General features: G+C 39.4%; 1 long non-coding RNA gene across 1 annotated transcript in view; it reads right to left on the bottom strand.

The window, feature by feature from the left end:
* Positions 1-1571: 1571 nt before the first annotated feature.
* The window catches only part of LOC310894767, an 80898-nt gene continuing 65103 nt past the window's right edge, over positions 1572-17366 (bottom strand). The window contains exons 4-6 of the long non-coding RNA XR_014580149.1: positions 17053-17161; positions 2107-2235; positions 1572-1865 (exon numbers count right to left, since the gene is read on the bottom strand). This is a non-coding gene — a long non-coding RNA (uncharacterized lncRNA). The remainder of the gene's footprint in view (positions 1866-2106; positions 2236-17052; positions 17162-17366) is intronic.

Genomic DNA, 17366 nt, shown 5'->3' with positions numbered 1-17366 from the left:
CCCTTGAACTCCATCAGGCTCGGTGCCGTGACCACTGCCCTGGGGAGCCTGTCCCAGTGCCCGACCACCCTCTGGGTGCAGAACCTTTCCCCAACACCCAGCCTGACCCTCCCCTGTCCCAGCCCCATGCCATTCCCTCGGGTCCTGTCGCTGTCCCCAGAGAGCAGAGCTCAGCGCCTGCCCCTCTTCTCCCCCTCGTGAGGGAGCTGCAGGCCGCCATGAGGCCTCCCCTCAGCCTGCTCTGCTCGGGGCTGAGCAAACCAAGGGGCCTCAGCCGCTCCTCATATGTCTTGCCCTCTAGACCCTTCACCATCTTTGTAGCCCTTCTCTGGATGCTAATAGTTTTATGTCCTTCTAATATTGTGGTGTCCAAAACTGCACACAGCACTCGAGGTGAGGCCACACCAGCACAGAGAAGAGTGGGAAAATCCCCTCCATTGAAGTGTCAACCCGCTCGGTAACATTCTGAAATATTTTTCTAAGTGCAATCAACCATTTGAACCTTTGGACTACTTCTCAGTACTTCTCAGTATGGACTACTTGCCCATATGCTAAGCATGACAGAAAATCTATGACTGTATTTAGCTATTTCTATATACATAGACTGAGAGAAACTCTCAGGCTTAAATGTTTTAGATTTTAGAAATATCTTTTACTCCTCTGTTGTTGTGTTTGTTTTTTTGTTGTTGGTGGTGTTTTTTTTTTCTCCTATCTTTTCCTCACTATGAAATGCTATAGTTCCTGTTTAAGTGAGGTACAGGCTGTTCTAACTCATCAACTGAATACCCTTGTTCAAGAGGCTTGTCCGCGGAGACTACTCTTTCATAAATATTTTCCATTTCCCAGCAGCTTTGCCTTGTCTCGAGCACATGCATAATGGAAAAGGAAAGGCCCAAGTTACCAACTGCTCAGTAAAAAAACAAAGAACATTTCTGTATCTGTCAGGGAGCTATACAAAAAGAGCAAAGAGAAACAGGTGTTATATTTACGGTTAACCAGGACAGCATAAGGAGAAGGCAGCTCTGAGATTAACAGAAAAAAATGATCTGATTTGTGATGGCCACACTAGGTAGATGGGAAAAAACATATACTACAATTCATGTTAAATAAAAGCCTGTTTCTGCCTAATACTTTGGAGAATTTGTCCATGAGCACTTCATTATTAAACAGCATTCCTGTGCTACAGCCAAGTTTAGAAAGGATTTATTTAACATGCCATTACAGCAATTAGCCCCAGGGAAAGTTCAGCTTGCATACCCAGCTTCTAAATATGTCTTAAATTTGTATTTATCAACCAAGTTTCCTCCCCCTCCCCGCTACTGAGTATAAACTTTCCCTTTTTGTTTCACCTCACAGTCCCTATGAAGATTTCAACCTGAGCTCTTTTCTCACCACCCAGAACGTCAGAGCCCTGTCCCACCTTTCCTCCTGTGTACACCAGCACAATATCAGTCCTCAGGAAGGTAGACCTGTCAGGACCCGTGTGTCAGTTTTAATCACTACTGCAGAAGTAAGTGGATGATGTTGCTGCAAGACAGGTTGTTTAAGACACAGAAAGGAGACTGAGGACATTGAGGTTTAATTTCTAGCTCTGCTGTGACTCGAGGCAAGCCATTCAGTCATTACCTGTATTTCAGCTCTCCAAGTTTGCACGAGGGTAGTAATAGTTTTTCTCCATCTTGTTTATTCAGTCCATACTTCATGAACTATCACTTGCAATGTTTATTTACAGCAACAACGCATTTAGGGTCCAATCTTTCTTTAGGACTCCAGACACAACTGTTCCTCAGAAGACTCTCTGAACCCTAGGGCTTTGATCAGCTCCTCATGACAAAGAGTGACACACAGGAATTGAATTCTGGTACCTGAAAAAAAAATGATTTTGAGTTTGCAAAGACATCTATTATCTTAAAACACACATAAATTTTTATTCTTCAGGTTTTGACTGCATGTCAGAAGAATAAAGAAACACATAAATATTGTGTGTTTACACTAATGCTGATGTGACAGCTATCACTATGCAGTAACCACCAAGAAACTGTTAGATAAGTTGAATCTCAAGTTGCTCATCTCCTGAAACCAAAACAAGGCTTCTGTTTCCCATACCTCTGTCTGGAGCAGACAACATGGAGCAGAAGCAGCACTGGTCTCCATCATTACAGGTAATTCTGAGCCTCTTTTTTTTTTTTTTTTTTTTCCTTTCCTACTGTCCAAGGCAGCAACTCTCCAGGTTCCCTAGGGAACAGGAAAGGGAAGAGATTTTTTTACAGGTTTCACCTAAATGCAGCATGTGTAACCAGCACCCACTGCAATAATCCCACTTCTTCCATTGGCTGGTATGCATGTTGCAGTGCACATACAGTACAGTTTTCACTGTATGCCCTGCACACTGTCTCCGAAATAGAGGGGGACCAATTTCTGCTACGTTTTCAGAAGGAATTTCCACCACATTCAATTCACAGAACAGACTTGCAAGGAAGCAAAATTAAAGTTGCCTAAGCAACTGTAAATCTACTGTTTTTTAACTCTTCAATTGAAGTTACTTTTTTTTTTAACAATATTTGTTGGGTATGCATTTTATAGTCATAACAAATTGTGACTGTTGCAAAATAAAAACATGTCAGAGCCACTGCTTGCAGTACATATTAACAACGAAAATCTTAGGGAATATCACTGCCTGAGTTAAAAGACTAATATTGCTTTGGCTTTTGCAATATATATGAAAAATTAACCTTTTTTCACTGTATATACTCTTTCTGTGCACCATGCTGAACATACATTCATTATACATTAACTCTGAACAAAGCACAGTGAAGTCCTCTACAGTGATACCAATGAAACTTTTATCTCAAACAGCAACAGGAGTGGCCAAACTTATTTGCTGGAGACAAAAAATAAAAAAGCATCTAGTTTTATTTTCTGACACTTACGCTGTCTCTGTCATAAAAATGAAGCCAAGTGAAACCAATAATGTTTCTAGCAAATGACTCAATCTACAAAACCATAGTTCCCTGACAATTTCAACCACCAGATTTTTTTTCTTTTTTTTCTTTTTTTTTTCCAATATTTTGACCCTTCTACTGCAATAGTCTCAATAAATTAAAATCTGAATATTTTCCAATCTATTTCTCAGCATTATCTCATTAGTATTACGTTTGAACTGTTCAGGATGAATGGCTGCAGCTAGAAAAACTAAGAGGAATTTCAAGGCCTCCATGAACACTACCCAATATACCGCTGCAGTCTAAGATTAACTGACATCAGCTTGACCTCATACTTGCCTAAAGGAAAATGGTCATATAGCATTTGGTAAAGTTTATGAGATGCCAGTTTCTACTGTGGTGCGTGCAGGTCTTTAATTTGTTGTAATTTATGTTGGGAAGGCTCCCTTAGGTGTATTGCTTTGTTGCAAAAATGACAGAGAATCAAACTTCAAGCCGGTGATCTCTTTTTTTACCGTTCCACAGTAACATTTGGGATGAAAGGAATGTGATACAGAGAGAACAGCACAGATGTGACGGATGGTCTTCATGGGGCAATCAAGAACAGAATAGAAATGGATTAGATAAGAGAAAATATATGCAATTGCTTGCAACTTTCTTACTTGCATGGAGCTTAGTAGAAAGCATGATTTAATTTCATTTTCATATTCTTTTCAATTTAACTGTATTAATTTTTAAAGAAAAATTATTCTGTGCAAAACAGTTTGGAAGAAACAGAAATTCTGCTCCCTGATTGTAAATCTTAAAGGTCTATGCCACATCTGAAACACTTATTTTAACAAATGTAATGAAGAAATACAGATAAAAAGTTATCCTGGAAAAACAAATTAATACAATCTTTTAAACCCCAGCTAGCTTTGATCAAGAGCAAACTTCTATGCAATTTTAGGAAACCACTCATATATTTTAGTGGTAAAAGCCGTCTGTTTGTACAGAAACAATCACATCTGTTTTTCCCTCACTGAATTCCTGAAATTAACAGGGAATGGCACAGTGGCTGTGAGCATTTCAATTTCTGGGGTAGAGAAAGAAGGGAATATTTCTCACTGATTTCTACTGACCCCCTGTGGTAAACTAAATTGAATAGCATTGCTGAAGGCTTTGGCATCTTCATTGAAGGGACAATGTCCACCATGGCCAGGAAAAGTCTAAGGAGTTGAGTCTGACCATCTCAATGATCATGACATTTTAGGCTGTTCAGAGCCCAGAAGATGGTCAACATTCCAAAGTTGCTCTTAGTCCATGAAAAGGTACCAGACTGTGAGCAACAGTATGCCCTTCTCAGTATACAACAAGGCTGTAAATCTATCGGACATGTCGCAGTGATATCCTAATTCGTAAACTGAAATTAAGTAATTTACTTCAGTCACCAAAAACATATGATGAAATTAGAGGTTAATTCATGTACTTTTCAGATTGCAGTGATGGGGAATATAATTGTCTATATAAACATCTTTCCAGACTAAGCTCAGCACTGAGGTGGACAATTATTCAAAGGAAGGTGCTGCCAGTGTATTGTAATTTAGTTTAGATTTCAGCCTGAAGAGAGACAAGACAAGCTATATGAGGGATGGCTTCAGATATTTCAACTTTTAGCTTTTCTAAAATACATATTAAGTCTGGCTATAGGACCAGAAGTTTAAAAAAACATATACTGGAAAAAGGATTTATTAAAATTTATGCTCACTCTCAAGTACTTACAAATGCTTCATAAATTGCATATTCACTACACAAACATTCCTTCAATTGGGAGCAAGCCAAGGGTCTCACTACTTCCATTTGTCCTAGAAATAAGCCACTTGCAGAAGAAAAACAAGCTAATGAGAATACTAAAGAGTGTATAGCAAAACTTTTACATAGAGAAGTAATCTGGATCTCACACAATTCATATACGTAGGGATTGTACTCTACAGATTTGATCAGCTGTCAAAACACAGAATGAATAGCTGAAACATAGTTATTGTTTATTGATGAAGGCAAAAAAAAAAAAGCAAAAACTATAAGCAGTTCCAAATCTCATATTTCTCTAACATTGGCAAAAATTAGAGTGCTGCTTCCTTATCTGACATGCCTTTGTTACAGTTGGTGGTTAGTTACATTAGTTGGTAATCTGTTCCTGATTATTTAACACACATGGAACCAATTCCATGGACCTATCAGTATTGCTGCCATTCTTCCCCTCCTCATGAAAAAATGAAAGAAATAGTTGGAACTAGGAATAAACCTTAAGTATGTTGCCAAGCAGACAATGTACTATATACATAAACTCCCTTCTCATGTGTTTTCACTTGTTTCATGTTCTTCCTGTAAAATTGCTTTGGCAATGTCCTTGAAAAGTAAGGGGGAAAACTTTCCATTAATATATTTGGTCTCTTAAAAAAACAAACTAAAAAGACAATAAAAATAACCTTGGATGAAAAAAAAAAAAAAGTTAGTTATAAAGTTTGTTTGAGAGTGGTTAATGGAACTTTCAAACTTTGAACAAAATAACTGGGCAGCAAATTTTGCAAAAGCACCTAGGAAAAATATTTACTTTATATCTAAATGAATCTGACTCAAACCAAATCTCCCTGTCTCTCCGTAATAAGGAATGTACTTTTGAGAAATAACTTTCAGTTTAACTTCTGGACATGGGAGTAATACATGCCATAGTCATGCCTGAAGGACCACACACAGCATGCAGCATGGAACTTTGACAATGGAAGAAATAGTGAAATTAGGTCCACTGGATTCTTCCCCCTCAGTTGTAGCAGAAATATGATTACAAATCTGAGAAAATCATTCTGAGCAAAGTTTAATCAGTCTTGGGATAGTGCCCTGAACAATTTCAGTTCTGACTTTTCCAATTAAGAGAAAAAAAAAAGAAAAAAAGAAAAAAGTTCATTTGGAATATTCCCAATAGTTCCATGCATTCGGAAAAACCAGCAAGCCATTCAAGAGGTATATGAGCTATAAGCTTGGGATGTAATTTTTTCCTATTTAACCCAGGCTTCAGAAACAATCAATAAATATATTTATTGAAATAATAAAATCTATGGTTATGATTTCTACATTTTCATAAGTTTATCTTTAAAATATTGTTCTAATATGAGATTCATCATCCCCTTTTCCTCTTTATGTGTTTCATGGACCAATCCTACTTTAATATGCTTCTGGGCATTTTAGGGAGGGGTGAGTTTTCTTTTCAGAACAGTTTAGATATCTGAACAGATGTAAAATTAGCCAACGTTGCAAATTGTAACCAGTTGTATACTGCAGACACACTCATCTCAAAATTCTAATATGATATTTATCAGCTTTTAAATGAGAACACAACCATCAACTTCGACTCAATCTAGGATAATGTAATGTTTACAGCTGAAGAATGACTGAATGCTTATACTTACAGAGGTGTTTGCTTTTAATGGCCACATTTTTCCAGTCCCATGGTACAACAGCAAGAAAAAATCTTTTTTTCTCTCACATATGCTAAGTTATAGCAACAATTATTATGATTTTTATATCTATACAATAGTGCCTACAAAATATTTAATACCTAAGCAGCTGGTGCATTGTGGCTGGTGCTTACTAAAAGAATAAATGTTTTGTCTTGTGCTTCCCCCGTGTATTTGCATCCATCTGGTGTCTTGTGTCATTTTTGATTGAGGCCTAGAGGCAATACCACAAAACAAATAACGTTAATTTTGCTTTCATTACTGGGGGCCCAAGAACCCTACTTCCAGGCTGAGAGCACTTTGGTGCTTGGTGCTGCACAAAAAACAATACAAAGAGATGCTTTTGCATAGACACAATAAAAAGCCATGCATTAAGACGTGCAAAAGTTTGCATGAGAAGTTTAAATTGGTATTCATTACAGGACAAATAATTTCATCAAGCATGCACTCTGAGTGAAAGCAGATTTACAAAGCTGGCAGAGGAAACAGTAGTTCCCCCTTATGAGCACTGTAAAGTGAAGCGTGTTCTCCAGGTCAAATGACAGGCAAGCATCTGTTTCACTTCCCAGCTGCCCCGTTCTCGCTGTGCATGCAACCTGCCTTCTTCCCAGACAGGAGCTCACAGATTCCCGTGCAGAGACCACTAGGATCACGGCGTGCTTGTGCTTAACCTCAGTTGTGCTGCACTGGCTGTGCCTCCTTGCTGCTGGGGGGCAATCACTCTGCGCAGCTCCAATGCAGGGCCATGCAGCTGGCCTCCATAAGTCTGTGTGAATACAGAGGAATTAACATAAAGGTAGTTCTCATCTGCAGAGCTATTCCAAACAGCTGTACTGGGGATGGGGATGGCTTCTCTTGGGGATGGCTTCTCATTTTCATTGACTACAGTGGGAAACTGCCTGACTTCCTCAGTCAGTTAATTCATGTGCTTTAAGTTGGCACCCCAAAAATCTTTAAATGTTTCAAGACCGCTATCAGGTCAGAATCAAACCATAAGTTTTTAGGACTTGCCAGCTCGGCCCTGGCATTACATGAATACCGGGATATAGTGGTGCGCTTACACACCCATACAACCATATACACTCACAGTTATCTACACAGTCATTCTATTCTTGTATAACTCATAGAAATGTGTCAGTGAGGGTAGGGGTGTTAGTCTGCAGGAAGAAAGGGTTTCTGCTGACTGTGGAATATCCAGAACAATTCGGTACCTTAGAGTGAACCTCTTGAAACCTGACCTGTCTGAAAGCAAACACTCCTCTTTTCCTTTGAGACAAGAAAGTGATGGAGTTGCAGAAAGAGCAAGAATGAGAAGGACTGAGAAGCACAGCTGGTGGTTACTAATATACAGGAGCCTGTGATCCAACGTGTTTGGATATCACACTTGGTCTGCGTGAGAGATCCAGCGTTGGCCCTCTGCTTGGGCAACACTTTCTAAATCTTAGTCTTGCTCACACTACCTAAGTAAGTCAAAAGAATGATTCAGGAAAAGGCGAGTGGGATTTCATCCCAAATGGGAGTATTCTAGGACAGGTCTGTACCCAATCTCATAGACTGTGAGTTCAGTTTTTTCAAGAAACATCTTGGAGTTGTCTGTCTCTGCTGAGCGAACGGCTTCAGGGACAAAGAGCTGCATTCTGAACTGAATGAAGTAAATTGACCTTGACACCTTTGTCAGGACAAGTGTTTCTCAAGAGGAAGACATGATCTCTTTCTCTTGGAATCGCATAAGAAATCAGTAAGGCCATATTTGACAACTAAAACAAATACAGCTGTATTTGAGAACTTCAGTCAAGTAACTCGGTATCACAGCATTTTTTTGGCATGCAATTGGAGCTAATGACCCATTTTCCATTTTCTTAAATTCCACAAAAAGCATATTAAATATTCATGCCCTATCAGTTTGAGAGTGTATCTGTGAATTTAGAAGACCATTCCTCCTGGGAAGTAGAAAAGGGAGAAGGGGGAATTCCCTCATATATTCAGAAGATTTATTCAGTTTTGTATGATTGCAGGCCTGAGAACAATCTTTCCCCTCAGAAATGGCTGCAAGTCAGATGTAGCCAAGTGATCTGAAGTACTAAACTCAATTGAGTAAGACAGACACAGCCCAGCATGGAAATAATGTGGGAGAAGCTGATCAAACATTTTCTTGATCACCTCTGTTCCCTTCCTTCTAACAGAGCATGAGGTCATGCAATGGACCTCACGTCTAACTAACTCTTATTATTGAGATAGGGTAATCTCTGTGAAGAGATTTTGTTTTTTCCTAGTTCTGTTTTTATTGAGATGGTGGTAGAGACATTGGCTGCTGACCATTAGACATTACATTGATACTAATTTAATGTATGGCAAAGACTCCTGGAGTTATTTATGGTTTCTCTCTCTCTCTCTCTTTTTTTTTTCTTTTTTTTTTTTTTTTTTTACTACTCTAAGTAAATGAATAAATAAATGATTGATTAGCCAATGTAGCAGAGGTGCTCCTCTGAGCTCTTCTTCCATCACTTGGAATGAGTGAGCCAAAGCCTGATGGTGAGGCCAGACCCTAATCCCTGAGATTATTATTATTGCTTCAGTAGCATCCACCCCAATTAGAATCAGAGCCCCAGTGTTCCAGGCACTGCATACTACACCATAAGAGATATTTGCTGTCCCCCAGAGCCTTCAGCCTAATATGAATAACAAATGAAGCCAAAGGCCGTTCTACCATTCATCAGGGAAACAGATTGAGCAGTTGTGCTCTTTGGATTTTGTGTGAGAAGTGTCTTCCTGCATTGACAGAAAGGCCTGCATTGCTGGCCTTTGTCTGATCCCCAGAGCATGACTAAGAAAAGGGGAAAAAAGGTAGGAAGATGAAGGTAAAGTCAGTTACAAAGTTGTATATTTGATAGAAAGCTACATGGGGAGTAAAAACAAAATTATAACATGGCAGGACACAAATGCAGTGGGAGTTGGGGAAAGATGAAAGAAGGAAGGAAATTGGATAACAATAGTGATCAGAAAGAATAAAGGCAAAGACAAATAATGACAAGCAAGAAAGAAAGAGGATTAGAGATGAATGATGAAAGCTATGGAAATAAGGATGGTAGCTGCTATCAGAATTACAGGAAGTTATTTTATTTAAGATGTCATTGTTAGGAGCCTGAAAATACGTTTTTTTTTAAACATAGACAATCCTGAGAAGAGGAAAATTTCAAGGCAAAAGAGACTTAGGGGAAATGTACAAAAGCAACTGAGAATATGTTTACATGGCACTCGCTGCTTCTGGAGTTAGTTCAGAATTGCCTAGATCAGTGTACTGGAAATAGTACAGCTTATGTTAGCACAAACTTTCATACAACCTAAGCATCCCTGTTAAAAAGTAGGGGATTATAAAACGATATTTGAAAGTACTCTTAGGTGTTTTTGAAAATTTCATCTGAACAGAATTCACCGTCATGATTTGCTACTTTTCTTTCAATTATTTAATAACGTCAATTTCTGTACAGTGAAAAAAAATCACACAACATTGTCAAGAATATTCACAGACTTCCTTATGAATAGTTGATGCATGTAGAATAACACAGGTTTTGGAGTTTGTTTTACAGGCACAATTTTGGCTGACTCCCAGGAGCCCAAGCCTGAATGCATGCCAGTGTCTACAGTCTACCAAGCCCTTCACCTGAGACATCTCTGTCTCTTTTTCTCCTGATCCTTTCTGCCTAGCCCATATCTTAAATGGACATCCACAATGCTCTTGCTGATATGCTATACTTATTTTATATAACACTGAATGTGTTTTTTAGGGAGCAAGCACTTGAAAGGCCATTTGCCATATAGGTGGGACAAGGAGAGGGAGAACACAGAGAGCCAAACGTGTCAGTGGGGCCCCTGCAAGGGCAGGCACAGAGGAACCTCAGGGCAAAGTTGTGATGGAGCTGGTACGCTGGCTGGGCACGTGGTCCCCCCATGGCCGAGCCATTCTCAGCAGTCCTCTGTCCAGGGGGTGATGGGTGCTTGAGATCCTGGTATTATTCTGGATCTACTTCCAGCTGCCACGCTTAACAACATCTGTGCAAGTTTCGCAGCACCCACGTTTTATGGCTGCTAAAGAGAATTGCCAAATTCACCACCAGAAAGGATTAACTAAAGAGGTATGAATCACAGTCGATGTACCAGCCGTACTAATTTAGAGAAATCCTACCAAATGTTACTTTTATATCCTACTGCTGAGTTCAGTAAAAAAAAGCATTTATCTCATTCCTTATAATAGCTCTTTGTTGTCCCTGGAGAAGGATCCTCCTTTTACTTAATAGCAGTACATGTGTAGTTAATAGCTAGAGTTTGTAAAGCTTGTAACACCTCTCTGTGCTTCCCTGAATGCCAAGGTACATTGAGTTTCTAAGTGGGATTGGCTTACCATGGTACCTTGTAGTCAGGCTAGTCAAAGTAAGCTTAATTTCTCTAGGGATTATTCTTCATAAAATTCCTCATCATTCAGGCTATTTAAGTGCCACTGATGTATTAGGAAATTCTGAAGGCCTGACTTATACAAAAGTGGTGTTAGGGATTTGGTAAATCAGGGGTCTTATGGCTCAGGACAGCCATAAATTTCTCTGACTAAAATGACACAGTAGCATAGAGAATATCTACAGACTTTTTTCAGCCAAAGCTCTTGCCTAGATCAGCTTATGGAGTGAGGGATATCTTGCTGCAAAGATATCCATAAACAGTAACTATCAGAGTCGGGTGGAAAAAAGATAATTCCAGCTCGGGGAGGACTTCAATATTTGATGACCACTTTCATGCTAATTGACAATGAAAGCTCAAAATGTCAAAGTTCAGCTAAGCTAGACTCCAAGCTCAGTTTCAAATCCTGTGCAGATGCAAACTACTCCTGAAGCACTACAACTTCTGAAATACAAACCCTGCTGATTATTTAATCTTTCATGAGGAAGGTTTTCCCACCAGGAAGGAGAGGATTTCTGAAGCCAGGCTCTTTGAAGAACGGGGCAGGCAGCCTGGCATGCACAGCTGGTGGCCAGCAGTGAAGACTCTGCTGTCACAAAAGTTTCTGCTAGTGAACCCCAAGCTTCCTTAAGCTGGCTTGAGGATGACCCTGCCTCTGATAAAAGAAGCCTCTGTAAGCCATCATTATTCAGAAGGAGCCATCTAGAAACTATGTTGCTTTCCATTCAGAATCCAAAACGGGTACAGAGAGTGCCATGTTTCATCAGCATAAATAACTAACTGCAGAAGGACATGCAATATTCATAGCTGAAAATCATTAAACAAAATAGGCTAGGAAAAAAAATCTTAAACATGAAGCAATATTAATCATTTAGGCACAGATTCAGTTTAGCGCTTCTCTTTTGTTTAACTTAATTATTATTTTTTTAAAATCTATTCAAGGGCAGATGTTGCTCCACAAACCCACACAACTAATTCCCACATGTGAAGCAGTCAGCCTGAGGTTTAGCCTCTTGCAGTTTTAATTAACATCATGAGGCACTGTTAAAGTTAGTGGACAAAGTCAAAATGAAGAATTTTCTGTGCTTGGTGAAATGGGAATAAAAAATGGATCAAAAGAGCAGCGCTTTTCAAACTGCATTGTCTTCTCAGCTGTATTGTATGCTCACAAATATTTTAGTTTATGAAAGGTGAAAAAGCTCTCTAGGTTTTCTGTATCTCTAAGCCTGCACAATGGGCGTCTCTCAGAACAGAGGTGTTTAAAAGCAAAAAGGACCCTGGCAGCTCCATTAGGATTTCCTAGCAGGAAGACAAGAAAGTGCTTCCATGTAAGAGACCAAATCATCTCAGCCAGCAGGGACTTCCAGAGCTACACTGCTCCTCTCACTGAAGAGGTGATGTCAGGGCAAACCCTACAAGCTGGCATTGTTCAGCTCATAGCCTGGAGAACCATCACAGACAAATTAGCTGTGTCACATCTCACTAAAGGTCTCATTGTCCTCCTGTCTTTCTGACATTCCTCCTTTCTTTAGCCTTCCCCTCCCCCTAAAACAGAGCAGGCTCAGCCTGAAACTAGATTCTTTGTGAAATGACTACGTATTTGACATTTAGGAAGATAATCTAGAATTAAGAGTAAAAAGTGTGGAGATTGGTCAGAAAAATCTCCACTGGCTGAAGGAAGGGGAAGGACTATCTGCTCCTCTGGGGTCTGCGGGCTGCTATACATCAGGAAGCTATACAGGGCCTGAGCTTAAAGGAGAGTTTTTTTGTTGTTGTTGTTGTTGTTTTTTTTTTAAATTTCTCTCTCTCTCTCTCTCTCTTTGTGGTTACTTTTGGTTTCTGGAAGAACTGCAATGATCCAACATGCCATTTGTGCTGCACTGTGTTTGAAGCTGTTCTGAAATGTTGTGTTCGTATCACTCATCCCTGCAGTTCTGAGGAGCCCGTGCAGAGTGAGAAGACCCTGCACACCTGAGTTTTGAAGTGTAACCTTCTCAAGGAGGAAGAGATTATTCTCTTAAAACATGATTGAATGCCGCAGCCCTTTAAAGTACAGACATAAAGCGCTTCTAAGCCATACTTACCAGCGTGCTTCACATACATAGTCTGGAGCTACAGACAGATCTTGAACCTTGCACAAGCCCCTTCACAAGCCTGCTGATACAAGTAAAGTGACTTAAAGCTATTCTGCTGGGGTAGATGCATGTTGCCCTGGGCACTGAATGTGGTCAAACATTTGTCAAGCATGCGATGAGCCTAGGGGATCTTACAGTCCCTTTTCCTTTATTACATGTATGCTCTGGAAAGCAGGTGTAAAATCTATACAGTGACAATTCTCCATTCACTCCCACTTCACAGTTATGTTTTATTTTTATTTACAGGCACTTCAAAAGACTGGAGGGGACTGCACCAAAGCAAAATAAGGGCTTATGCACTTGCAGGTCATATACAGTTCTTTCATGAAAGGTGCAATCATACAAAACACCTACAGCTCATATTTTTTTTCTAGCAAATTGCCTGTGACAGTGAAGTGAGATATCTTTTTTCATTAGCTAGCCAAACATCATGTCCTGATGTTGAATATTTTATACTTCCATAAGGGAGTTACAGACACATATATGCTTTTCTGTTTCATCTGCAAGGTTATTCAATCTTTAAAAACAAACAAGAAAAATTTGATTATCGTAGGATGGTTTACTGTACTATGTTGGGACATAATCATTAAATTGTATGGAAAAAGATTTTTGTTCTCTTTCAAATGAAAATCATAATACAGCCTTAATTATGCAGAGGCCACCAGTGTCTCCATGGCAATTCTCAGATGTGTAAGCAGGTAGTCAATGAAAATTTCTGGTGGAATAATTTTGTTGTAACTTCATCATTTTCTTTCCCCGTTTTTCCATTTGTTTGTCCGACTTCCTGCCCTGAGCTGCACTCTCACCCGAGCTGTGAGGTCTCCAGGGCATGCTGCGTGTGTGCACAGCGCCCAGTGTGATGTGCACTTAGCAGTATTCTTAGCTCTCACCTAGAATAAATAGGTCAGCGAGTATGCCATGTTCATGACAAGATGGTGACCACTGAAACCTCGGTGTTGTTTTGCAGCTACAGTATGATTTTGGGGCAATATTCCTACTAGTAAGTGATATAAAATGTGAGAGAAAAATACTTTTCCTCAGTGGGAATAAGAAGGATGGGGTAGAATTGTGAGTAGCAGCACATCTTGTAGGCACAGAACAAGTGGGCAGAAATAGATAGATCAAATCTATGTGTGCTAAGAACAAATCAATTAATCTGGCAAGAATCTGGCTCTCTATTTCTACTATCAAGATCTGAGGACGTAATTTCGTGAGCCACAGCACTTGTAAGGATGTTCAACCAAGTCATGAATTTATTAGGAAACAGGGCAAACACATTTGCATACTGAGTTCATATTTCTAGAGGAAGAAATCTACATTCTATGCCAAAAATAAGAATTTAAATGATCCAATAAAAATTGTGAAATGTTATGAATGATTTAATAACATCATCGGCATTAGCACAGATGGCTCACCATGTCAGTATATCACTCTGCCTTGTATGATACGAATGATTGAGAAATGCCACACATCTCTATTACACAGTATTATCTTGGTTGCCAGCACAGTGTTCCACTGAAAAAGTTCCAGTGCCAGAGCATGAAAGTTATCAGTTACATTTCCACTGCAGAACAGACTTGTAGATTCATACACCCACTGAGTGCTTCAGAAGAGGACAGAAATGATCTTTGATCTTCTCTGGGAGTCATATATTCTATAAAATGAAACAAAGCAGTGTTTCAAACTGAGTGTTATTGCTTAAAAAAGATTTCTTCCTAAAGAGGTGAAAAATTTTTCAACAAAATTCTCTGAAGCTACTAGGTTACACAGCAGCCTAACCCCCGAAAGTGAATAGTGTTTGGGTGCATTGCTACCTTCAGTCTGAGTGTAAGAAAAGTCCATTTTTCTCTTTGAAGGAAACAGGTTTTTCAAATGACAGGACACGTACTGAAATTTCTGATATTTGCAATTACTAGCAATTGATGAGATGAGAACCAGTGTGTATTAAAAAAAATGTTATGCTTAAATCTCTGGTTTGATTAAACATGCAGTCTTACAGAGCATCATGCCTTGTGATTTGGAGAATAGGTGGGAGAAGCAGGAATGGGGATTGATCACAGGTGCAAAGTTATGAAGGCTGCTTGAGCTAGAACTGCCACCAAAATAAAAGTATGTTAAATTATATGCCTAAAGTCTGCTTGATAGAAGTCTTGGTAAGCCATAGGAGTCATTTAAGAACCACTATTTTCTTACAAGAGTTGTAGCAAAGATTTGGCATTCTCTGATAGGGTACTAGTTGGTCTTAGCAGTAAGCACTTACTTTTTAGAAATTTAAATGTATCATAGTTGGCATATGGCAAAGTTCAGAAAATCTTTCCACAAAACTTGGGAGCAGGCAGATGACCTTCCTGTTTCAATCTGCATTCCAGATTGTCTAAACAAGCAGATAATTATTCTTATTTTAATATTTTATTCAACACTGCCTCTTCTGGTTTCATTAAAACAGAGAATTATCATAAAAAGCAAAAGAACAAGAAGAAAACTCCGATTTCGCTTTTCCTGACAAAACTGTCATTGACTTCAAGAGGAAAGAGATCAGATCTTTTTCTGCAGTGCTAATCTAAATCCTTGCAAAACAGACGTATTTAAATTTTGCACTAGGACACATCTAGCACTATCAAACCTCCTTTGAAACAGCAATATTTCAACTGCTATTACTCCGAGCAATGGCAATTACAGGCTTGTTTCTTACATCTGTGTATGTTTCAAGGCTGAGCTAAAGTGGATCTTGGTTAAACACTATTCGAGGCACCAGGGTTACCTTGCATATGACAGCTACCATCTCCACTTTCGTGTCCCCCTGAGAGCATCCTCTTTGATGGCTTTCAGCAGAATGAGTGGTCCCAACACCTTTCCACATAGACTACACAGCGAACCCCAGAGCAGTGAACCAGAGGGAAAAATCGCTTTCTGTAAGAGTTTCTCTCTGTCAGAGGGCATGGCTGGAAATATTTTAGAAAGTATGTCAGGAGAAGCCACTTCCATCCCAAAAGCACTGTTGCTTGGCGGGGACTTAGGACTGGTTTGACAAGTATAGGTAAGACACAGAATTGTAGATTGTTGTAGTTAGGAAGTTAACAGAAGAGGTAATTTAATGTGGTTTAAAGACAGTATTTGACCTGCTTTCAAAGGTAGCAAGTGTTGTCTTTTAGCATACGGGGTCTTTGGAAGTTGGACAGCTTTTATCTTAGTGTCATGGATGGTGGTGGATGTGTTGTCTCCACCCAACAAATGTAAAAAGCAGCAACAGTCTATTGAAGAATTCTCCCTGAAATCTAATGATCCGTTATTTATCACTGTTTATAAGTGCCCTTACTGTATATCTGCTGTGCTGTCATGGAAACAGTCTTTCAGACAGCCAATTAAGTGCAAATTAAAGTGACGCTGTCAAGACAAGCATATGTTAGAAATGATTTTCTTACCTGTTCCCACCAAAATAAAAATAAAAATAAAAAATCCCCCAAATATTTTTGATTCATAAGAATCTTATTTGTAATAATTTTTTTTTTGGAAAAATAAAGACAGATCTGCCATAAATACACAAACCAAGAAAAAACTATGTGAAGTCTGTGCCTTCATGCAACCTGTATACAATGGATACTGAGTGACTTTATAAGTGCATTTAATAGGATTACTTCGTGTTACTTTGCTTTGAATGCTTCTCAGATCTCACATATGAGCAGTAGATTATACCTAGGGCTGGATGCTCTTTTCTTATATGACAAAAAGGCATGGTAGTGTCTGCATTATGCCGTCCCAACTCTACATTCTGCCCAAAATAGTCATGAGACTTGTCAGTAGCTTCGCCATGGGTGTGGTTTCATAGCAGCTTTGAGGTGCTACAGCCCGGTCTTCCTTTCTTTTCTCATGCCCTCTCCAGCTGCACCCCTCTGCACTCCCTTGCACTGACATAGATGTGCATTTCACCTCCCAGTGACATGAAGAAGAAGCACCAGCAGGGATAATTTTCCTCCTGAACCTGGTCAGATGAGTACCAACACCACTGCATAGCAAACAGGGAGAATAAGTTACCTGGAACAGCATCCTCAACTTAGGATGTGGCTCCACAAGATAAGTGCAAGGACAAGAGGGACTTCAAGATCAAGTTTCATGCAGTTCAATCTTTCTCAACTGTTTAACTCTTGAAAAAAAAAAAAAAAAAGAAAAAAAAAGTGTTACGCCCTTCACCAGAAAATTGTTCTGTTCCATAACCTTCAGTGCAGTTCCTTAAGAGATGCAGTCTTCTCTGCCACATCTCCAGTGTGTCCTCTCTTGGCATTGAGGTATATTCTTTCCATTATCCACATGGAAGCATTCAGAAGTGCAGTGCTGGAGCCAAGTTGTGC

The sequence above is a fragment of the Anser anser genome (assembly GCF_964211835.1).
Source record: "Anser anser genome assembly, chromosome: 2".
NCBI classification, from domain to species: Eukaryota; Metazoa; Chordata; class Aves; order Anseriformes; family Anatidae; genus Anser; species Anser anser.
Note: the sequence above shows the minus strand (reverse complement) of the source record. Positions and strands in the feature narration are given on the sequence as shown.